The sequence below is a fragment of the Heterodontus francisci genome, chromosome 15 (assembly GCF_036365525.1).
Source record: "Heterodontus francisci isolate sHetFra1 chromosome 15, sHetFra1.hap1, whole genome shotgun sequence".
NCBI classification, from domain to species: Eukaryota; Metazoa; Chordata; class Chondrichthyes; order Heterodontiformes; family Heterodontidae; genus Heterodontus; species Heterodontus francisci.
Genome location: NC_090385.1, coordinates 31,551,212 through 31,576,262, shown reverse-complemented (window position 1 = coordinate 31,576,262; position 25,051 = coordinate 31,551,212).

The window sequence follows — 25,051 nt, the reverse complement described above, 5'->3', positions numbered from 1 at the left end:
TACGTGGTCAGACCAGTTTAGTCACATGACTGACTGGCTGTTGCAGTTTTTTGAATTTGAACTTGCCACAGATAATTTGAACTCAGAAAGCTGTTTGCTCCTGGACTGAAAAGACCTCTCTCCTGTCTGCTCTCATCTCACTCTCACCAGCTTCAGAAACCGTTGAAGACATATGAACCCCAAGAGAGAAAAGTCTCCTACAGTGATCACGCTTTAAGAAGAATACCAGGCCCCAATGAAAAGCAAGAACTACAGCAAGCTCGAAGCACAGTAAAAACCCCGCTTCAGAGATTCAAACCTCTCCACTTTATTTTTTCTTCTGCTCTTTTCTGTCTCTATTTGCACGTGCATATCGCATATGCATGCTAGCGTGGGGCATGGCGTGTATCTGTAGGTGTTAACCGAATTAGAGTTTAAGTTTAAGTTTTAATAAATTTCACTTTTCTTCTTTAAACCTAAGAAGGCCTGTTTGTGCTCATTTCTTTGTCTTATAATTGGAAAGCGGTGAACAAGGATTCACCAAAGGGGAGCTCAAAACACAGTGTGTTTAAAATTAAACCCTGTTACAATAAGACCAGGTGAAGGCTGAAAGAAACCCCGAGACACCTTTCTCACCTGATCGCAACAGCAGCAAACAGAAAATGCCAGAAACCCTCGGCAGTCCAAGCAGCATCTCTGGAGAGGACATTTCAGACAGTGACCCTTTGGCAAACCCCAGTTTGTTGTTTTAGATTTTCAGCACTATAGCTTTTTCTTTTTGTTTATACCTGTGTATCTATTATTTTCACAGTGCACTGTAAGTGGCACCAATTCCAGAGCACTGGGTGTCTCCAGCAAATTGCAGACTTGAAGTGGTTCCAGAACAGAAAAGAAGCATTCCTTTTTCACAAGCTGCTGGGAGGGCTCACATAGTTTCAAGTCTCAACCAAGAAGTGAAAAGAAGGAGGAGTTACTCCACAAACTGTTGGAGTCACACAAGTCTTTTTATCAGGTGTGAACTGAAAAGAAGAAGGTTAACGTCACAAGATATCTACATCACATAGACTGCTTTATCACGTGAGAAGTGTAAAAAAAATCTTCTATTTCTCATGTGATGAAGGGGCCCACATGATCCTGAAAACTAGAGGAAATATAAGTTTCTGTATGTTTACCGGAAAGAACTTGGTGCAGCTTGTCAGTTATCAGTTTCTCACTTGCGAAATAAAATATATTAAGTGAATATAGTGCCTTGCATGTCATAAAGATGTCCCAAAATGCTTCAGTTAATGAATTACTTTTGAAATGTAGTCACTGTTAGCACCAGGCAATCTATACATAGCTAGGTCCCATAAACAGCAATGAAGTGAATAGCCAATTATCCTTTTCACTGAATAATACGGCAATCAAAACATCATGAAATTGTTTACTTTTTAACATGCTGAATGCAATTTGTAAATAACGGTTTCAAAACATTCTGATTTGACCAATATTAAAATTATTATATTTGGTCAACATAACTTTAGATCCCTTGTTTCCAATTTTATTTCTTCCTGGCTTATTGCAGCTATCACTGTCCTGAAGGCATGTGCCTCACCCAAGTAGGTGTAATTCATGTGTGAGCCTTGACAATAAGCATAGGCAGGCTATGCAACTGTAAGGAACATCACAGCAGAACGTTATCTTGTCCTCACTCGTTGTTGACAAATATGCACTTGTAACAGGGTCCATTGGGCAATAATGAAGGGCAACTCTAGCCAATTGTTTCCTTTCTTCATACAGGAGTGCTGGTTCGAACTATAGCTATCTAAGCCGCAGCTTAGATCACCAAACTCAGCAGTGAAAAGGAAGTGAACCTAGGAACATTTTAGTATGTTTAGCTTGTCTACAGCCCACATGACCAACTGACCCAACACAGGATTGCCTCTTCCAAAGTAAACATTCTTTAAAACATCAAAAATTAGCAATAAAATTAACAAACTGATACCATTCAAAAGATAAGCAGAAAGGACTAGAAACATGATTTAAATTTATGTGTATTGTGATATTTAATTTTGCTCTGTAGCCTTCTGAACCAACTGAAAGATATTCTCACAATCAATAGTTAACATTAGTTCATTGAAGCAGTGTAAATAAGAACATTAGAACATAAGAAATAGGAGAAAGAGTAGGCCATTCAGCCGTTGAACCTGATCCGCCATTTAATAAGAACATGGCTAATCTGATTGTGGCTATAACTTCATTTTCCTGCCTGCCCCCGTACCCTTGGCTCCCCTGTAGATCAAAAATCTAAATCAGCCATGAATATATTCACTGACCCAGCCTCCACGACTCGCTGGGGAAAAGAATTCCAAGCACTAACCACCCTCTGAGAGAAGAAATTGTTCCTCATTTCTATGGGAGACCCCTTAATTTAAAACTGTGCCCCCTAGTTCTAATTCCCTCACAAGGAGAAATATTGGGCTGAATTTTATGCCACCCCAGCAGGTCGGATGATGGTGTGAGGGTGGCGTAAAATTGAGCGGGAGGCTCCGGAAGGCCTTCCCGCCCTGCTCCCGCACAGGATGCCCGATTGAGGGCCGCCCCCACCTCCCAACTCACCCCCGGGACCCAAAACGCACCCCTCCCCTTAAACAACTACCCTTTCCTCGCCGCCATGACCGACAACCCCCCCAGCGAGGCAAGCCCAACTTACCTGAAGTCCTGGCTCCATGGTGCCGGCTGGGCTGCAGTCCCAGCAGTGGCCAACACTCCCGGTAGCGCTGTTGGGAATAAGAGCTACTGGCCCGCTGATCGGCCGGCAGCTCACTGAGGCAGGACCTCCTCCCTCAAGCGGGTGTAAATCCCGCCTCAGGACAATTACAGCCCAGCGACCTGTAAAAGGCGGGTCAGATCCCGTCCACCTATGCTAAAATCCTGCCCAACCTCTCAGCAGCTACCCTTTCAAGCCCCCTCAGAATGTTACACGTTTCAATAACATCACCTCTCAATCTTCTAAACTTCAATGAGTATAGGCCCAACTTACTCCACCTTTCCTTATAAGACAAACCCCTCATCCCAGGAATCAGCCTAGGGAACCTTCTCTGAACTGCTTCCAATGTAAGTATATCCCTCCTTAAATAAGGTGACCAAAATTGTACACAGTACTCTTGGGGCAGTCTCACCAATGCCCTGTACAGTTGTAGTAAGAGCTTGCTACTTTTGTACTCTATCCCCCTTGCAATAAAGGCCAACATTCCATTTGACTTCCTAATTATTTGATATACCTGCAGACTGACCTTTTGCGATTCATGTACAAGGACATTCAGGATTCTCTGTACTGCAATGATCTGCAGCCTCTCTCCTGTCATGCTAGGCCCCCACCTGCCAAGAATGAGACACATCAATTTTGTCATGAACATTTATTTTTAGCTGTTGTTGGAGTAAGGAAATGACTTGTTAAACAGATCAGCCGTGGCTGGAAAAAATCATTTACATGCTAACAGACATTGAAGGTGAGGAAGCACATTCCAGGGCCTACAAAGGAGGATACAATCCACAAGGGCCAGGACTGGCTAGATCAGCTGGTCACATGACTGGCTGTTCCAGGGTTTTCTTTTGAACTGGCCACAGAGAGTTTGAACTCAGAAAGACTGTTTGCTCCTGAACTGAGAAGATCTCTCCCGTCTGCTCCCATCTCCTTCTCACAAGCCTCTGAATCCACTGAAGACACATGAACCCCAAGAGAGAAAAGTCTCCTACAACGAACAAGGTTTAAGAAGAATACTGAACCCCAAGGAAAAGCAAGATCTACCTACAGTCAAGGACTCTACAGTAAGCTTGAAGAACCAAAACAAAAACTCTTCAGATATTACCTCAAACTTTTCCACTTTATTTTTCTTCTGCTCTTTTCTGTCTCTATTTGCATGTGTGTATCGCATATGCATGCTAGCGTAGGCGTGTTGTGTATCCATAGGCGTCAACCGAATTAGAGTTTAAGTTCAAGTTTAATAAATTTCAACTTTTATTCTTAAAACCCAAGAAAACCTGTTTGTGCTGGTTTCTTTGTCTTATAATTGGAAAGCGGTGAACAAGGAGTCACCAAGGGGGAGCTAAAAACACAGTGTGTTTAAAAATAAAACCCTGTCACGGTAAGACCAGGTGAAGGCTGAGAGGGACCCCTAGACACCTTTCTCATACTCTACCATCTTACCTTTTAACCTATTTTCCAAGTCCACTTTAGCCAACTCTGTCTTCATACCCTTGTAATTGCCTTTATTGAAGTTTGGGACACTAGTAATGGACACACATTTCTCACCCTCAAACTGAATGTGGAACTCTATAATGTTATGATCACTCTTGCCTAGAGGATCCTTTACTATTAGGTCTTTAATTAATCCTGTCTCATGACACATTACTAAGTCCAAAATAGCCTGGTCCCTGGTAGGTTCTGGAACATAAAGTTCTAAGAAACTGTCCCAAATACACTCTATGAACTCATCCTCCAGGCTATCTTTGCCAGTTTGATTTGAAGTGAAGAATAAAATCACCCATGATTATTGCCATACCTTTCTTGCAAGCCCCCAATATTTCTTGATTTATATTCTGTCCTACTTTATAGCTACTGTTAGGGAGCCTATAAACTACTCCCACCAGTGACTTCTTTCCTTTGCTGCTTCTTATCTCCACCAAAACTGATTATACATCTTGAACGTTTGAACCAAAATCATTTCTCACTATTGTATTGATCACATACTTTATTAATAGAACTACCCCACCTCCTTTTCGTTTCCTCCTGTCATTCCAAAATGTCAAATACCCTCGAATGGTCAGGTGCCAGTCGTGGTCACCTTGCAACCGTGTCTCTTCAATGGCTATCATATCATATTTATTTCTATTTTATTTTTTTAAATTTTGTTTAGAGATACAGCACTGAAACAGGCCCTTCGGCCCACCGAGTCTGTGCTGACCAACAACCACCCATTTATACTAACCCTGCAGTAACCCCATATTCCCTACCACCTACCTACACTAGGAGCAATTTACAATGGCCAATTTACGTATCAACCTGCAAGTCTTTGGTGTGGGAGGAAACCGGAGCACCCGGCGAAAATCCACGCGGTCACAGGGAGAACTTGCAAACTCCGCACAGGCAGTACCCAGAATCAAACCTGGAGCTGTGAGGCTGCGGTGCTAACCACTGCGCCACTGTGTCGCCCATGCGCCAATGTGCCGCCCATTTGTGCTATCAATTCATCCATCTTGTTATGAATGCTTCGGGATTCAGATAAAGTGCCTTTAATTCTGTCTTCTTACCATTTTTGCGTACTCTTATCTTATTTGCTGGTGCACTTTTATTTTTGTATGCATTGTCCCTTCCAGTCGCACTCGGGTTCTCATTACCTGTATCATTATACTGTACTATTTCCTTGTCCTTTCTCTTTAACTTTCCAAACTTACCCTCATGTGAACCCCCACTCCCCCCTACTTTTTAGTTTAAAGCCCTCTCTACCACCCTAGTTATACAATTCGCCAGAACACTGGCATCAGCGCAGTTCAGGCGAAGGCTGTCCTAACGGTACAGTTCCCCTTTCCCCAGTACAGGTGCCAGTACCCCATGAGTTGAAACCCACTTTTCCCACACCAATCTTTGAACCATGCATTCAGCTCTCAAATCTAATTTGCCCCACACCAATTTCCTCATGGCTCATGTAGTAATCCAAAGGTTATTACCTTTGTTGTTTTTCTTTTTAATTTAGCATCTAGCTGCTCATACTCTTTCAGCAGAACCTCTTTCTTAATATACCTATGTCGTTGGTACCCACATGGACTATGACAACTGGATCCTTCCCCTCCCACTCCAAATTCCTCTCCACCCCCGGGGAGATGTCCTTAACTCTGACACCGGGCAGGCAATACAGCCTTCGGGATTCATGCTCTCGGTTGCAGAGAACCGTATCTATCCCCCTAAATATACTCTCCCCTATTACTACTACATTCCTTTTTACTCCCCCCACTTGAATGGCCCCCTGCAGCACGGTGCTGTGGTCAGTTTGCTCAACCTCCTTGCAGTCCTTGCTCTCATCCACACAAGATGCAAGAACCTCAAAACTGTTGGGCAAGTACAAGGGTTGAGGCTCCTCCAGTGCTATCTCTGGATCCCCATACCTGCCTCTCTTGCAGTCACACCCTCCTGTCCCTGATCACAGACCAAATCAGGAGTTGTGACTGCCTCCTGGAATAAAGTATCCAGGTAACTTTCCCCTTCCCCAATGCATCACAGTGCTGAATTTTACCGGCCCCTCGACTCCACGGGTCACGGCCCGGGGCCCGGGAAAATTCATTTGGAGAGGCCCGCCTCGACCCCCGACATCGAGAAAGGCCAGATGCAAATTACCGGTGGTGGGGGGACCTCTGTGCGGCCCCCCCCCAACCCTTGCCACTCGGCTAGAGCATCCCAATTACCGTATGTAAAACAGTACTTACCTCTGCTGATTACGCAGCCCGCCACCTCTTGATGCACACTTCGGATTTTATGTTGAATGGGTGGCCATCATGTGCCGTCCCGTTCACGATCAGCAAAGCCAGAGGGTCATCGGAGGCGGAAGATTTCGTTACGGAAGATAAGTTCTGTCATTCATGGGTCTCACTTTGCATACTGGAAGTGAGGAAGGAGGGGGGATATTCAGGGGTCTCACTCTGCATTCTTAAAGGGAGGAGGGAGGGGAGATATTCAGGGGTCTCACTCTGCATTCTTGGAGGGAGGGGGTCTGGGATTACTGGAGGGAAAGCTCTGCAGGCATGAAGGGAGCTACTGTGTACCCTCCCTCCGTAACCAGTGTATGCTCTGCATTTGCTTGCGTGTGTGAAGGAGCAATGGCACTCTAGTCACCCTGTGTGTGGGGAGGGTGCCAGAAAGGTAGGAGTGTTGTTATATGGATGGTGGGGGCAATCGATGCAGCTGGCAGGATCTTGATGTGGTCATGCTATGCCACTCTTGTTAGCCAAGATGGGCAATGCCATTCCACGCCATATAGTTGATCCATGAAAGCACTTGATGTAGCCATCAACACCGATCCCTGCCCAGTTAGGAACTTTCGAATACATGAAGTGTTCAACTTTATTTATCACATGGAAATAGGTATGGCTCATCCTATATTGTGTGATCCTCTGCTCCTGAGGATCCATATGCAACGGAGCCAAAATTAACAGGCAGGTGCGGTCCACCTAGAGCCCCCCAGTCGTGAGCACCAGCTCCCAAAGGGAGCTTGCCATTACAGTCGCCATGCATCTGCAGGCCCTACATGACATACCATCGGATGTCAGAGCACCAGTGTCAGAGGCGATTGCGCATGTAGAGAGGGTGGTGACACATCTCTGTGCCCTGCTCAAAGATGACCTGCAGCCCATGGACTTCGGTGGGCATCCTATGCCTGCGTTCTTCATAGTGGCAGCAGTTCTCAAGTTTGACGCCTATGCAGCTTTTCAGGGGCCCATCGGAGACCTTTGTGGGGTTATACAGTCAGCAATGCACCGTGGCATCAGGGAGGTCACTCATGCCCTGCACCGGAGGACTAGTTTGTCCACTTTAGGACGGCCTCTCTCAGCCAGGCCCAGAGGGCCATCGGTTTCAGCACCATTGCCAGAGAACCATAGGTTTTAGGGTTCATAGACTGCACCCATGTGGCCATCAGGCCTCCACAACCAAAGGGCAATCAGATCACCTTCAGATCACTAAAGCAACCCTCTCAATCTAGGTGCAGCTGGTATTTGACCACCGGAGATGCTTCATGCAAATCATGCCCTGTGCCAATCCCAGCGGCCACTGCTGTTCGCTGAACTGGCTCAGATGGAGGGGTGGCTTCTTGGAGATATGGGCTATCCCTTGCAGACATGGCTCCTGACACCAGTGAGAGACCCCACCGCTGCGGCAGAGGAGAGATACAACGCCACCCACTGAGCTACAAGAGCCACCATTGAGCAGGGGATCAGCATGCTGAAAAAGCACTTCCAATGCCTGGATATATAGGGTGATGCCCTGTACTACAGGCTCTGCACAACTACGCACCCAATAGGGGGCAGGCCTGGCATGATGAGGAGAGACATCAACAGGATTCCTCCTTGAACTATGATGATGCTGAGGACGTACAACAGGAAAGGCAGATGGGAGGGCAGATGGCACTCAGGCTCTGCATGCAGGGCTAGCAGTGAGCTAGGGATGTATGGCAGTTGCTTATCAGACAAAGGCTGTCTGCTCCATAGGAACTGACATGAGCTCTGCAAGCCACACATCACCCTCACTCACCTGCTGTGCGGCAGTCCACATCTGCAGCATCTGTGTGTAAACCATTAGCGGCAGCAGCTGACTGAGCCAATGTCCATGTCACTGCATCCGTGGAGATGCTCATGAGCAATGGTGGTAGTAATGATGTTATTGCATACGTTGGCTCTCCTGAAGGGCCAACAGTGCTAAGGGATGTGACATTGGCACTACATGCTGGCACACGTCATTCACACAGAAAAAAGGACACACATGTTGGTGAAGAACATATAGTGAAAGACGTATTTACATTGCTGTGACACCCGTGCATTCCCATTTGTGTCAGTATGTTCTCTGTAAATGCTTGCAAGTGCCCCTTCTTGATGGAGCCTCTGTGCTAGCAGCCTGACTGGAGGAAGGCTGCTGTTCTGATTGACCTTTGGCTGTGAATGACTTTGGTGCTCGTACCCTGTGCGCATGAAGCCTAGAGGGCCCCAGCTGGCTGGTGGAGTACTAGAACAGAGAACAAAGAACAAAGAACAGTACAGCACAGGAACAGGCCATTCGGCCCTCCAAGCCTGCGCCGATCTTGATGCCTGTCCAAACTAAAACCTTCTGCACTTCCGGGGTCCGTATCCCTCTATTCCCATCCTATTCATGTATTTGTCAAGATGCCTCTTAAACATCTCTATGGTACCTGCTTCCACCACCTCCCCCGGCAACAATGTCCAAGCACTCACCACCCTCTTTGTAAAGAACTTGCCTCGCACATCCCCTCTAAACTTTACCCCTCTCACCTTAAGCCTATGTCCCCTAGTAACTGACTCTTCCACCCTGGGAAAAAGCTTCTGACTATCCACTCTGTCCATAACATTGTAAACCTCTATCATGTCACCCCTCCACCTCCGTCGTTCCAGTGAAAACAATCCGAGTTTATCCAACCTCTCCTCATAGCTAATGCCCTCCAGACCAGGCAACATCCTGGTAAACCTCTTCTGTACCCTCTCCAAAGCTCCACATCCTTCTGGTAGTGTGGCGACCAGAATTGCACGCAATATTCTAAGTGTGGCCTAACTAAAGTTCTGTACAGCTGCAGCATGACTTGCCTATTTTTATACTCTATGCCCCGACCGATGAAGGCAAGAATGCCGTATGCCTTCTTGACTACCTTATCCACCTGCGTTGCCACTTTTAGTGACCTGTGGACCTGTACGCCCAGATCTCTCTGCCTGTCAATACTCCTAAGGGTTCTGCCATTTACTGTATATTTCCCAACTGCATTCGACCTTCCAAAATGCATTACCTCACATTTGTCCAAATTAAGCTCCATCTGCCATTTCTCCGCCCAAGTCTCCAACCGATCTATATCCTGCTGTATCCTCTGACAATCCTCATCACTGTTCGCAACTCCACCAACCTTTGTGTCGTCCGCAAACTTACTAATCAGACCAGCTACATTTTCCTCCAAATCATTTATATATACTACAAACAGCAAAGGTCCCAGCACTGATCCCTGCGGAACACCACTAGTCACATCCCTCCATTCAGAAAAGCACCCTTCCACTGCTACCCTCTGTCATCTATGACCAAGCCAGTTCTGTATCCATCTTGCCAGCTCCCCTCTGATCCCATGTGACTTCACCTTTTGTACCAGTCTGCCATGAGGGACCTTGTCAAAGGCTTTACTGAAGTCCATAGAGATAACATCCACTGCCCTTCCTTCATCAATTATCTTTGTCACTTCCTCAAAAAACTCAATCAGATTAGTGAGACACGACCTCCCCTTCACAAAACCATGCTGCCTCTCGCTAATAAGTCCATTTGTTTCCAAATGGGAGTAAATCCTGTCCCGAAGAATCCTCTCTAATAATTTCCCTACCACTGACGTAAGGCTCACCGGCCTATAATTTCCTGGATTATCCTTGCTACCCTTCTTAAACAAAGGAACAACATTGGCTATTCTCCAGTCCTCTGGGACCTCACCTGTAGCCAATGAGGATGCAAAGATTTCTGTCAAGGCCCCAGCAATTTCTTCCCTTGCCTCCCTCAGTATTCTGGGGTAGATCCCATCAGGCCCTGGGGACTTATCTACCTAAATGCTTTGCAAGACACCCAACACCTCCTCCTTTTTGATAATGAGATGACTGAGACTATCTACACTCCCTTCCCTAGGCTCATCATCCACCAAGTCCTTCTCTTTGGTGAATACTGATGCCAAGTACTCATTTAGTACCTCGCCCATTTCCTCTGGCTCCACACATAGATTCCCTCCTCTGTCCTTGAGTGGGCCAACCCTTTCCCTGGTTACCCTCTTGCTCTTTATATACGTATAAGAAGCCTTGGGATTTTCCTTAATCCTGTTTGCCAATGACTTTTCATGACCCCTTTTAGCCCTCCTGACTCCTTGCTTAAGTTCCTTCCTACTCTCTTTATATTCCTCAAGGGATTCGTCTGTTCCTAGCCTTCCAGCCCTTATGAATGCTTCCGTTTTCTTTTTGACGAGGCTCACAATATCCTGCGTTATCCAAGGTTCCCGAAACTTGCTAAACTTATCCTTCTTCCTCACAGGAACATGCTGGTCCTGGATTCTAATCAACTGACGTTTGAAAGACTCCCACATGTCAGATGTTGATTTACCCTCAAACAGCTGCCCCCAATCTAAATTCTTCAGTTCCTGCCTAATATTGTTATAATTAGCCTTCCCCCAATTTAGCACCTTCACCCGAGGCCTACTCTTATCCTTATCTACAAGTACCTTAAAACTTATGGAATTATGGTCACTGTTCCCAAAATGCTCCCCTACTGAAACTTCGACCACCTGGCTGGGCTCATTCCCCAATACCAGGTCCAGTACGGCCCCATCCCTAGTTGGACTATCTACATATTGTTTCAAGAAGCCCTCCTGGATGCTCCTTACAAATTCTGCTCCATCCAAGCCCCTAGCACTAAGTGAGTCCCAGTCAATATAGGGGAAGTTAAAATCACCCACCACTACAACCCTGTTACCTTTACATCTTTCCAAAATCTGTCTACATATCTGCTCCTCTACCACCCGCTGGCTGTTGGGAGGCCTGTAGTAAACCCCCAACATCGTGACTGCACCCTTCCTATTCCTGAGCTCCACCCATATTGCCTCGCTGCATGACCCCTCTGAGGTGTCCTCCTGCAGTACAGCTGTGATATTCTCCTTAACCAGTAATGCAACTCTCCCACCCCTTTTACATCCCCCTCTATCCCGCCTGAAGCTTCTAAATCCTGGAACATTTAGCTGCGAATCCTGTCCTTCCCTCAACCAAGTCTCTGTAATAGCAACATCATAGTTCCAAGTACTAATCCAAGCTCTAAGTTCATCTGCCTTACCTGTTATATACTCATTTATCCCCTTCCAGCATTGGACCCTTAGACGCCGTATGGCCCCACGACTACTCACCTCTTCTGCCATCTCCATCTCTCTGCAGGCGGGAGGGCCTCTTCTGACCGTCACTGGTGAAAAGGACCTCCCGCCTTGCCCACAAAGCCTGGAGAAGAGTGACCAGGGAGGCTTCATTGCACTGTGGGGCCACCCTAGAGCACCCCTCTGCCATTCTCGGCTTTTGGTGTGGTCCTTTAAATGCAAAGGTGACTCTATCGTGTAACTGCTCAAACTTCTGGCTGCAAGGTTTGTCTTGCACATGTTTGAAAACCAATGCAGGACTGTGAGGAAATCTGTGCTGTTGTCATGGTTTTTCAACTATTACACATCGACGCATCTTCACAAACACTTTGCTTCTGCAGCAGCTGATCATTGTCATTGGTGTAATATTTCTAGTTAGCAACGCATCTAGAATATGAACATATTTTCCTGTTTTTTAATAAAGATCGTTTATTTGCAGTTACATTTTCACATAACAGTTAGCAGAGAAATGAATACAAATTCCAAATGCCTATTAGTCTGCGGCTTTTCAGAGTCAGATGATTAGAAGCCCATAATATGTAAATATTCTTCAGTTATGGTTTTATTTCTGTTGTGTATTTGCCTTTTATGGTACATTTAAGTCTCACATCTTGGAAAGTGCAAAATTAAGATTATTCACCCAGGTGCGGCACGCCTACAAGAAGGAATGTTACACTTGAGTGGAAGAAGAGGATCGCAACGTCACAGGACACTGGGAGACAGTATGTGGCAGCAAAGCTGAAAGTGCTGATGCCACTCAGCAGGTCAGGCAGCATCTGTGGAGAGAGAAGCAGATTTAACTTTCAGGTCTGAACTTGAACAAGTTAACTCTGCTTCTCTCTCCACAGATGCTGCCTGACCCGTTGAGTTTCTCCAGCACTTGCTGCTTTGCTGCCAGATTGACAGCAGCCCCTCTCTTCAACAGTGAGGTATTTCTTTGATAACTGTCAGGAAGCAGGTGCTGGGGCGCTTTAAATAGAACCCCAGCACCTGCTACACAGCTGTCAAAAGGTCCCCCACTGTGCCGGATGTCCCGCCTCTCCCCGCGTAATATGGAGGGGGGGGGGGAGTGGTGGCATGTCGTAGTGTTGCAACTGAGCCCCCATGTGTAATATCGCGAGGGCTTGGCGACGGCCAATGAATAAAATTCAGGCCATCGTGTCCACAGCTTGGACTCTAGCTCATCGATCTCGGCGGTGATTTGGAAAAATTCAGCCCTCTGTCTCGAGCTGCACTCAGTCATGAGCTGCTACCTAACGAGTTACTATTGACTTTTAACCCACATGAAAAACCTCAAGAACTTGATACTTGCGCCTTCCAAATAGCATTTCTTTGAACTACAGCTACAAAACTAGTTATGATTTAGTCTCAATCATGCAGTTTCGGTCATTACAAATGCAACTATTATTTAACTTACAGTAGATTCTGGACAAAGCTAGTTATTGAAACCTAAATTTCAAATTAGTACTGGTTTATTTCTAGTGTTAAGGCTCTAACTTTGATGATGTTTGTACAAAAACACACACGTCTAGACTTTTTAATTGGAAGGTGTTACAGCCGAGGCTGGAGGAGTGCACTGTCTTTCTCTAGTTCCACTTCTCCATGGGTCACAACATATATTTAAATGTTTGACCCAGTTACCGATACGGCCAATTATCCTATTTTAATTTCAGAATAAAAATCTGCCAACCAGGTTTCTTTAATAAACAACAAAATTATTAATTTATTATAAAACAAGACGCATTCAATAAAGATGCAGTTTAATAACACACAGGTTCAAATATGAAATTATAAATATTCTTTTTCTTTTGGGCCTCCTTATCTCGAGAGACAATGGATATGTGCCTGGAGGTGGTCATATATATTCCCTTCTAAATAACCCAACAAATGTACATGCACACCCCTGTTAAAGGAAAAATAAAGCTTTCTCCGCAGAGATCAACTTTACAAAAAAAACAAAAAAAATTGTTAATTCTTGAAGAAAAAGGATAAGATATGGAATGTTCCTGTTGGTCTGGCATCCGGATTCACGTAGATGGATGTCACTTAATGCATGCGTTTGTCATTGGGATCTTTTCAGAAGCAGTTTATTCAGGAGATGTCAAGAGAAAGTCTTGCAGAAGCTTCTCAAGAGAAATGCTGCATCAGTTTCTCCAGTTCTCACACTGGATTCTCAGGGATTTTCAAAGAGGCAGAACAGGATGAGCTGGTATCCTCTCTCTCTTAGCAGGTTTACACCCCAACTGCCCATTCAAACAGTTCAAAAATGGAACCAAATCCTGAATACCATATATCTATGCATGTGACTTCTCTGTAAACAAGTCCAATAGCCAGAAAGGCTCCTGTTGACTACTTAGTTTAAGGCATGTGACTTCTAGTAAGTGTTTTTAAACAAAGTCCCAAGTGTCCTTCCAGTGAACCTTTTTAAAAAAAAACGAAGTCCAGCATCTCTTCAGGCATTTCCACAGTCTTTTGAACAGAAGTCCTCAAAAAATATTAACAATGGAAGTACATTCATGACGAAAGGCATAAATTGGTGAAATTGGGGTGGACAACCATTTAACCCTTCGCCACTCATTTTGTAATCTCTGCAATTAATCTGCAGCATTTCCTTCTGGTGTCCATCAATTTAACAGTTTCAATATGTAAATGAATCCCTTCTCACTTCCCTTGCCTCCTCACCTTCCTTCTGACCCCTCTCCCTATCTCCCCTTCCCTCATTCTTTTTATTTTTTATTATATTCAAGGGATGTGTGTATTGCTGGTAAGACCAGCATTTATGGTCCATCTCTAATTGCTCTAGAGAAGGTGGTAGTGAGCCATCTTCTTTATACAACTAAGTGGCTTGCAAGGCCATTTAACAAGTCAGTTAAGAGTCAACCACATGGGTGTGGGTCTAGAATTACATATAGGTCGAAACAGATAAGAACGGCAGATTTCTTTCCCTAAAGGGTACTAGTGAACTAATTGGGCTTTTACATCAATCAGATAGTTTCATGATCACCATTACTGATACTAACTTTTTATTTCAGATTTATTTAATTAACTGAATTTAAATTCCCCAGTTGCTGTGGTGGGATTTGAACTCAATCTTCTGGATTTTTAATCCAGACCTCTATATTACTAATCCAGTAGCATAACTACCATGCTAACGTATCTCTTTCCTCCTCTATTCCTCAACACCAGCCCCCCCCCCCACCCCACCCACCCCCTTCCTGCTGCTTCTTCCATTTCCCGCCTCCCCTCTCCTTTCTTCCATTTTGATTCTATTATCCCTCACAAATCATGCTTGGCCCAGACATGCCAATGCTCACAAATTAATCTTGAGAGATGTGATATCTGAGCCTCGCTCATGATCTTAAGCTGGGCTTCCAAATCTTGCAATTTTGGGTATTTTTCTAGACACACAAGTGCCCACGCAAGAGGTTGAGGCTTTTCCCAAAGTTTGCCATGACAGCGCCCGTGGCAGTCATGGGGCGGACAGCTCACGCTGGGTTGTGCCTGATGATCATCATCATCTTCTGTAAGTGACCAGACTGCTAGTGATCAGACATGCATGGTATTGAAACATTGGAAATCTTCAGACATCTTTTATTCACTTTCTCTGAATTGTTTTACAGTGGATGGTTAGTCAAAGATTCATTAGACCTGTGCTGTGCACACTTCCAAGATTATTTAGTAAGGTGCAAACACCCATCTTAAATGGCAATCCCTTATTCTGAAATTATATTCCCTTGTTCTAGATTCCCCAATAGATTTTTTTTCTTGAATACAGTCTTTTGAAAAACTGGCAATTCATGATTTATACGCAAAATTTCTTGATTTTTAAGAGCTTGTCTCTTGTCTTATGTGACTGTCGGGTTGGCAGTACTGTTGACCTGAAGACACCACTTGATCCATGTGCTAACCACAGAGGATGCACTAGTTAAGTTTCAAAACATAAATTAGTGCTTACCTGGTTGCTAACCACCAACAAGGAGCTTGAGACTTTTTAAAAAAGTGTTCTGCATAATTACCTGGTGGATGGTATGGAACTACAGCTCCATATGACATTGAAAAATACCAATAAGCTAGCACTATAGGTATTGCAAGAAATGGTCATGCGAGATTTTTTAAAGGACAGAAAAATACCAAATTAAATGTGACCAATATAGCTTTTATTTTGTTCTCTGGATGTTCGTGAGACTGGCAGGGACACATTTCTTGCTCATCTCTATTCTGAGAAAGTCATCTTTTCCTTGAACTGCTACAGTCACACAATGGTATTTCATCTCTTTACGAACATACAAGCAATGATGGGCAGGCAGAGACCCCCTGGTCCTAAGTACATAATAACATAAGAAATAGGAGCAGGAGTAGACAACATGGCCCATCGGCGCTGTCCCACCATTCAATATGATCATGGCTGATCTTAGACTTCAACTCCATTTTCCCACCTGTTCCCCATATCCCTTGACTCCCAGAGAGAACAAAAATATGTCTATCCAAGCCTTAAATATATTCAATAATGAGCCTCCACTACCCTCTGGGGTAGAGAATTCCAAAGATTCATAACTCTTTGAGTGAAAGAAATTTCTCCTCATCTCAGTCCTAAATGATCAGCGCCTTATCCTGAGACTGTACCCCTGTGTTCTAGATTCTCCAGCGAGGGGAAACAACCTCTCAGTGTATACCCTGTCAAGCCCCTTCTGAATCTTTTAAGGTTCAATAAGATCACCTCTCACTCTTCTAAACTCCTGGGAATATAGGCCCAATTTACTCAGCCTCTCATCATAGGACAACCTTCTCGACCCAGGAACCAATCTAGTGAACCTTCACTGTACTGCCTCCAATGCAAATATATCCTTCCTTAAATATGGAGACCAAAACTGCACACAGTATTCCATTTGTGGTCTCACCAAAGCCCTATACAATTGTAACAAGACTTCATTATTCTTGTACTCCAATCCCCTTGCAATAAAGGCCAAACTGCCATTTGCCTTCCTAATTCTTTGCTGTATCTGCATGCAAACTTTCTGTGTTCCTTGTACAAGCACACCCAATTCTCTCTGAAAATCAACATTTACAAGTTACACGCCTTTTAAAAAATATTCTGCTTTTCCATTCTCACTACCAAAGTGAATAACCTTACACTTCCCCACATTATACTCCATCTGCCACCTTGTTGCCCACTCACTTAACCTGTCTATATCTCTTTGCAACCTCTTTCTATGCTCCTCACAGCTTGCATTTCCACCTACCTTTGTATCAACAAACTTAGATACATTACTCTCAGTCTCTTCATCTAAGTCATTAACAAAGGAATTAGGAGTAGGCCATTCAGCCCCTCAAGCCTGCTCTGCCATTTGATAAGATTTTTGTTAATTTGATTGTGACCTCAACTCTACTTTCCTGTCCAACCACTAAACCCTTTGACTCCCTTGTCAATCAAGATTCTAACTAATTTAGCTTTAAAAATATTCAATGACACTGCCTCCACTGCTCTCTGGAGAAGAGAATTCCACAGCCGAAAAACACTCAGAGAAAAAAAAATTCTCCTCATCCCAATCTTAAATGGGAGAGCCCTTATTATTAAACTGTGTCCTGGTTCTAGTCTCTCACATAAGGGGAAATATCCTCTCAGCATCCACTCTGTCAAGTCCCCTCAACATCTTATATGTTTCAATAAGATCATCTCTCATTCTTCTGAACTCCTGCAGCTATCTCTTTTAGAGCCCTAGGATGTAGGCCATCGAGTCCTGGGGATTTGTCGGATTTTAGTCTCTTAAGTTTCTCCAATACTTTTTCCCTACTGATATTAATTACCTTAATTTCCTCACTCTTTTTAGCCCCTAGGTTATCCTCTATTTCTGGTATGTAACTAGTGTCTTCTATTGTGAAGACAGACACAAAATATCTGTTCAATGTCTCTACCATTTCCTTTAGTCCCCAGAATAATTTCTCCTGTCTCTGCTTCTAAGGGACCAACATTTACTTTAGCTACTCTCTTCCTTTTGATATATATCTAAAAGCTCTTACAATCTGTTTTAAAATTCCTATCTAGTTTACTCTTGTATTCTATTTTTTCTTTTTGGTAGCCCTTTGCTGGTTTCTAAAACACTCCCAATCCTCAGATTTGCTACTATTCTTTGCAACATTTCTTTTAATCTAATACTATCCTTAACTTCTTGAGTAAGCCACAGATGGATCCCTTGCCGAATTTTTATTTTTCAATGGAATGTATTTTTGTTGAACATCTTGAATTGTTTCTTTAGATGTTTCATACTGTTTATTTACTGCCATACATTTTAGTTTACTTATGCAATCAACCTCAGCCAGCTCTCTCCTCATACCGATGTAATTGACTTTGTTTAAGATTCTTGTTTGTGATTGGAGTATGTCATCATCTTATAAACTTCAATCAGATCAACTCTAACTCTACACTTCTCTACAGCTTAGAGTCCCAACTCTTTCAGCCTATCTTGATAACTAAGATGCCTTATCTGGTAAATAGTCTAGTGGACTGACGGAGTTGTGTATCTATCACAACCTCTGCATCACCAAATCGTTCTTTCATACTAAACCCTGTCACCAGGTTTCACGGAAACACCCAAGATCACGTTGTTGGCACCAGCTGGACCTCATCTTCACAATGCGAGCCTCTATAAACAGTGTCCAAATCACACGCAGCTTCCACAGTGTGGACTGCGACACCAACCACTCCCTGGTGTGCAGCAAAGTTAGACTCAAACCAAAGAAGCGACATCACTCCAAGCAGAAGGGCTGCCCGCACATCACCACTAACAGAATTTCTTATCCACAGCTGTTACATAAGTTTCTAAATTCACTTGAAAAAGCCCTTCAAAACACTCCTGCAGAGGATGCAGAGACAAAGTGGGCCCACATCAGAGACTCAGCAATGACCACCTTTGGCAAACGTGAGAAGCAGAATGCAGACTGGTTTCAATCTCACTTTGAAGAGCTGGAACCTATCATAGCCGCTAGGCACATTGCACTGTTGAACTACAAGAAAGCCCCCAGCGAGTTAACATCCGTAGCACTTAAAGATATAGGTTGGCTGGTGGTGAGAAGAGCCCTCCCTGTCAGATCCTTCCTGCACGCCTGGAGTCTCACACCCTCTGCACAATGCCCTCGAGGTGGCTGTGGTGGGGAAGAGACAGTTGCCCACCTCTTTCTGGAATGTGTCTTTGCAAAGCAGGTGTGGAAAGAGATGCAGTGGTTTTTGTCGAGGTTCATTCCAAGCAGCTCTGTAACATAGGAGTCTGTGCTCTGCGGACTGTTCCCAGGGACGCACACCAAGACAAACATCAACTGCTGCTGGAGGACTATCAATTCGGTGAAAGATGCCCTTTGGTCTGCCCGAAACTTGCTGGTCTTCCAGCACAAAGAGTTGTCCACAACCGAATGTTGTGGACTGGCACATTCCAAGATCCAGGACTACGTGCTGAGGGACGCACTAAAGCTTGGGGCAGCCGCGGTAAAGGCTCAATCGAGAAAGACCACTGTGTACGGTCCCCCCAACCAAGGTGAACTGAGGGGCTGCATCCATGGGAAACCCCTCAACTGTATCCAGAAAATATTTGTTTTGCTGTAAAATGTACATAGCAAGTAAAATGAAATGGAAGGGTGTGAGGCAACTCACTCCTGTATTGAAGGAAACTGATCTCTTTTGCACTCTTTGTATTATTTGATTTTGTGATTTTTGAAACTGTTTTGTAAAGTATTTTTTTTACAGATTTTTATGAATAAAGTATATTTTGGAAATAAACAATTAAAGTAGTCAGAAGTACTGCACAAAGAACAGTCAGGCACTATGCAAATAACTACTGGCAACACCTATGCAGTCATATTCAGCTGGCCTCCGACACCGGAAACATCAGAGGAATGTATGATGGCATTAAGAGAGCTTTTGGGCCAACCATCAAGAAGATCGCCCCTCCCCCTCAAGTCTAAATCAGGGGAAACGATCACTGACCAACGCAAGCAAATGGACCGCTGGGTGCAGCACTACCCAGAACTGTACTCCAGGGAAAACGTTGTCACTGATACCGCCCTCAATGCAGCCCAGTCTCTGCCAGCCATGGATGAGCTGGACGAACAGCCAACAAAATCGGAACTCAGTGATGCCATTGATTCTCTAGCCAGTGGAAAGGCCCCTGGAAAGGACGGCATTACCCCTGAAATAATCAAGAGTGACAAGCCTGCTATACTCTCAGCACTCCATGAACTGCTTTGCCTGTGCTGGGATGAATGAGCAAGACATGCGCAATGCCAATATCATCACCCTCTATAAGAACAAGAGTGACTGCAGTGACAGCAACAACTACCGTGGAATCTCCCTGCTCAGCATAGTGGGGAAAGTCTTTGCTCGGGTCACTTTAAACAGACTCCAGAAGCTGGCTGAGCGTGTCTACCCTGAGGCACAGTGCAGCTTTCGAGCAGAGAGATCCATGCTGTTCTCCCTTTGCCAGCTACAGGAGAAATGCCACGAACAACAGATGCCCCTCTACATTGCTTTCATAGATATCAACAAAGCCTTTGACCTCATCAGCAGACATGGTCTCTTCAGACTACTAGCAAAGATCGAATGTCCACCAAAGCTACTAAGTATCATCACCTCATTCCATGACAATATGAAAGGCACAATTCAGCATAGCCATGCCTCATCAGACCCCTTTCCTATCCTGAAACAGGGCTGTGTTCTCGCACCTACACTGTTTGGGATCTTCTTCTCCCTGCTGCTCTCACATGCATTCAAGTCTTCAGAAGAAGAAATTTTCCTCCACACAAGATCAGATGATAGGTTGTTCAACCTTGCCCCTCTTACAGTGAAGACCAAAGTACGGAAAGTCCTCATCAGGGAACTACTCTTTGCTGACGATGCTGCATTAACATCCCACACAGAAGAGTGTCTGCAGAGACTCATCAACAGGATTGCGGCTGCCGGCAATGAATTTGGCCTAACCATCAGCCTCAAGAAAACGAACATCATGGGACAGGACGTCAGAAATGCTCCATCCAACAATATGGGTGACCACGCTCTGGAAGTGGTTCAAGAGTTCACCTGCCTAGGCTCAACTATCACCAGTAACCTGTCTCTCGATGCAGAAATCAACAAGCGCATAGGAAAGGCATCTGCTGCTATGTCCAGACTGGCCAAGAGGGTTTGGGAAAATGGCGCACTGACATGGAACACAAAAATCCAAGTGTTTCAAGCCTGTGTCCTCAGTACCTTGCTCTACGGCAGCAAGGCCTGGACAATGTATGTCAGCCAAGAGCAACGTCTCAACTCATTCCATCTTCGCCACCTCCGTAGAATCTTGGCATCAGGTGGCAGGACCGTATCTCCAATTCTGAAGTCCTCGAGGCGACCAACATCCCCAGCATATACACCTACTGAGCCAGTGGCTCTTGAGATGGCTTGGCCATGTGAGCCGCATGGAAGATGGCAGGATCCTCAAGGACGCATTGTACAGTGAGCTCGTCACTGGTATCAGACCCACCGGCCGTTCATGCCTCCGCTTTAAAGACTTCTGCAAACGTGGCATGAAGACCTGTGACATTGACCACAAGTCGTGGGAGTCAGTTGCCAGTGATCGCCAGAGCTGGCGGAATGCCATAAAGAGAGGGCTGAAGAGTGGCGAGTCGAAGAGACTTAGCAGTTGGCAGGAAAAAAGACAGAAGTGCAAGGAGAGAGCCAACTGTGTAACACCCCCCACAACCAATGTTATCTGCAGCTCCTGTGGAAGAGTCTGTCACTCTAGAATTGGCCTTTAGAGCCACTCCAGGCGCTGCTCCACAAACCACTGACCACCTCTAGGTGCTTACCCATTGTCTCTCGAGACAAGGAGGACAAAGAAAAAGAAGAAGTCTAGTGGTCCTGGTCTGCAGCCTTTCCAAAGCCTCAATATCACCCACCATGTGAAGAGACCAATACAGAACACGGTAATCCAAGTGACGCTTGACCAAGGTCTTGTAGATGTTCAAAATAGTATCCCTTGTCTCATATTCAATTGTGCTGTGAATGACCCTGTTACAACCAGGTGAGAAAGGGGTCTAGGGATCCCTCTCAGCCTTCACCTGGTCTTACCGTAACAGGGTTTAATTATAAACACTTTGCGTTTTTAGCTCCCCCATGGTGCATTCTTGTTCACTGCTTTCCAATTATAAGGCAAAGAAACCAGCCAAACAGGTTTTCTTAGGTTTCAAGAAGAAAGGTTGAACTTTATTAAACTTAAACTCTAATTTGGTTAACACCTACAGATACGTGACACACCCACGCTAGCATGCACACGTGATACACACATGCAGATAGAGACAGAAAAGAGCAGAAGAAATAAAGTGGAAAAGTTTGAGGCAATATCTGAAGATGGTTTTGGTAAAGAACAAAGAACAAAGAACAGTACAGCACAGGAACAGGCCATTTGGCCCTCCAAGCCTGCGCCAATCTTGATGCCTGCCAAAACTAACACCTTCTGCACTTCCGGGGCCCATATCCCTCTATTCCCTTCCTATTCATATATTTGTCAAGATGTCTCTTAAACGTCGCTATCGTATCTGCTTCCACCACCTCCCCTGGCAGCAGGTTCCAGGCACTCACCACCCTCTGTGTAAAAAAACTTGCCTCGCACATCCCCTCTAAAGTTTGCCCCTCGCACCTTAAACCTATGTCCCCTAGTAACTGACTCTTCCACCCTGGGAAAAAGCTTCTGATTATCCACTCTGTCCATGCCGCTCATAACTTTGTAAACCTCTATCATGTCGCCCCTCCACCTCCGTCGTTCCAGTGAAAACAATCCGAGTTTTTCCAACCTCTCCTCATAGCTAATGCCCTCCAGACCAGGCAACATCCTGGTAAACCTCCTCTGTACCCTCTCCAAAGCCTCCACGTCCTTCTGGTAGTGTGGCGACCAGAATTGCACACAATATTCTAAGTGTGGCCTAACTAAGGTTCTGTACAGCTGCAACATGACTTGCCAATTTTTGTACTCTATGCCCCGACCGATGAAGACAAGCATGCAGAATGCCTTCTTGACTACCTTATCCACCTGTGTTGCCACTTTCAGTGACCTGTGGACCTGTACGCCCAGATCTCTCTGCCTGTCAATACTCCGAAGGGTTCTGCCATTTACTGTATACCTCCCACCTGCATTATACCTTCCAAAATGCATTACCTCACATTTGTCCGGATTAAACTCCAACTGCCATTTCTCCGCCCAAGTCTCCAACCGATCTATATCCTGCTGTATCCTCTGACAATCCTCATCATTATCCGCAACTCCACCAACCTTTGTGTCGTCCGCAAACTTACTAATCAGACTAGCTACATTTTCCTCCAAATCATTTATATATACTACAAACAGCAAAAGTCCCAGCATTGATCCCTGTGGAACACCACTAGTCACATCCCTCCATTCAGAAAAACACCCTCTGTCTTCTGTGACCGAGCCAGTTCTGTATCCATCTTGCCAGCTCACCTCTTTAATAATACTTTATTTCCCTAACTTCACATGTCAACAGAAAATATAGTTATTGAAGTCATCACCAAATAGATACAATAATTTGCTTTCCTTGTCACATCACTAACTTGGTTCACCTGGCGATGAACTTTTAGTGTAGCATTGAAGTCCTACAATTTCGATGCTTACAGATGCAATAATATGCTGTCTGAAGTGATATTAATAAATAGCCTACAACTTTTTTTGGCTCTAGAAATGGTTGCACTGTTAAATTTGTGTCAGTTTCTGTTGCAATCTCTTTATCTATCTATCTATCTATCTATCTATCTAGCTATCTATCTCTAATAGCGATCACAGCATAATAAAGTTAATAAAGTTTAAGGTAAAGATTGAGAAGGACATAAGTAAAACAAATACCAAAGAAATAAATTGGAAAAAAGTTGATTTTAAGGGGATGAGAATGGAACGAAGGAAATTAAACTGGAAAAATTTACTGACTTTAACGAGTCTTCTTTGATTGTCTTTTGTACATGTTTTATTAAGCACCTTTATTTCTTCATCCCATGCTTATGTACTTTTATTTGAACAATTTGGCATAGTGGAGAGCAGCACTCTTATGAATGAATTGTGGAAAATTGCTACCACTTTAATTTTGATGGATGGACAATTATGGGCTGTGTATCTATGATTTCCTGCGATGTATACCCACTGAAACTGTCAGATCACAGAACTGCCCCTTATATTTCTTATAACTTTAGAATTTATGCTACCAGGTTATCTTGTCATAACAATTGCTAAACTAATCTCTGAATTAGCCAGAAGACTGTGGGTTCAAGTCCCTCTCCAGAACATCAGTACAAAAATCTAGGGTGACACTCCAGTTCAGCATCGTTCGAGGCGCCACCTTTCAGATGCAATGTTAACCTGAGACCTCTCTGTCCTCATGTGGATGCAAAAGATCGCATGACATTATTTCAAAGAAGAGCAGGGGAGTTATCCCCAATGTCCTGGCCAATATTTATTCCTCAATCAACATCACAAAAACAGATTATCTGGTCATTTTCACATTGCTGTTTGTGGGAGTTTGCTGTGCACAAATTGGCTGCCACATTTCCTACATCACAACTGTGACTACACTTCAAAAGTACCTCATTGGCCGTAAAGTGTTTTGAGACGTCCGGTGGTCGGGAAAGGTGCTATATAAATACAAGTCTTTCTTTCTTCCTTCTTTTGACTTCTCCAGCAACCTGTTCCTCTGGCAGTATCTAATCAAAATGTAAAGCAAAAACTACCTTTCTTATATTACAAGAACGAAGAAAAGGAATTCTGCAATATTGAAGCACCTCCTTTTCATCCTTGCTTATTGAAAACATTCAATACTTGATATAACTACTGCAATAGGCTGTTGGTACTGATCGTCTGGGTCCTACTGATTAGGTGCTGGTAAAATGCTGGGGTGCCATGTTGAGAGGGCTCCCCGATGCAGTCCTGACACCGGGCCATTTTACCTTCAGCAGGAACAGCAGCAGCTCGCCTGCCCACCAACCAGAGGCGGGTGGCCAATTTAGATAATTAAAGGCCTAATTAAGGTTAATTTTCCCAGGGTGTTTTCTCGGTGGCAGAGCGGCTCCCCACCACGTGGGGAGGCCACCGGTTGCATGGAGGTGGCCTTCCAGCAGCTTCTTGCTGGGTGGTCATTGCATTCAGATACTCCATAGCCCAAGGAGGGGCCCCTGGCAGCAAAGGGTGCCCGTGCAGCCCCACCGCAGCCCCGCTGGAGGGGTTACCCCTCTGATCGCTGGGGCCTGCCTGCCTGGCTCTGGCAGGGAAGACATTTTATGAACTCACCTACAAGGGCGCCTCAAAATGGAGGCACACCCTAGTTCTCCTTGCAGCCTCAGCAGCAGCCATCTCTATTGGTGGCGCTGCCAAGGATGCACAGCT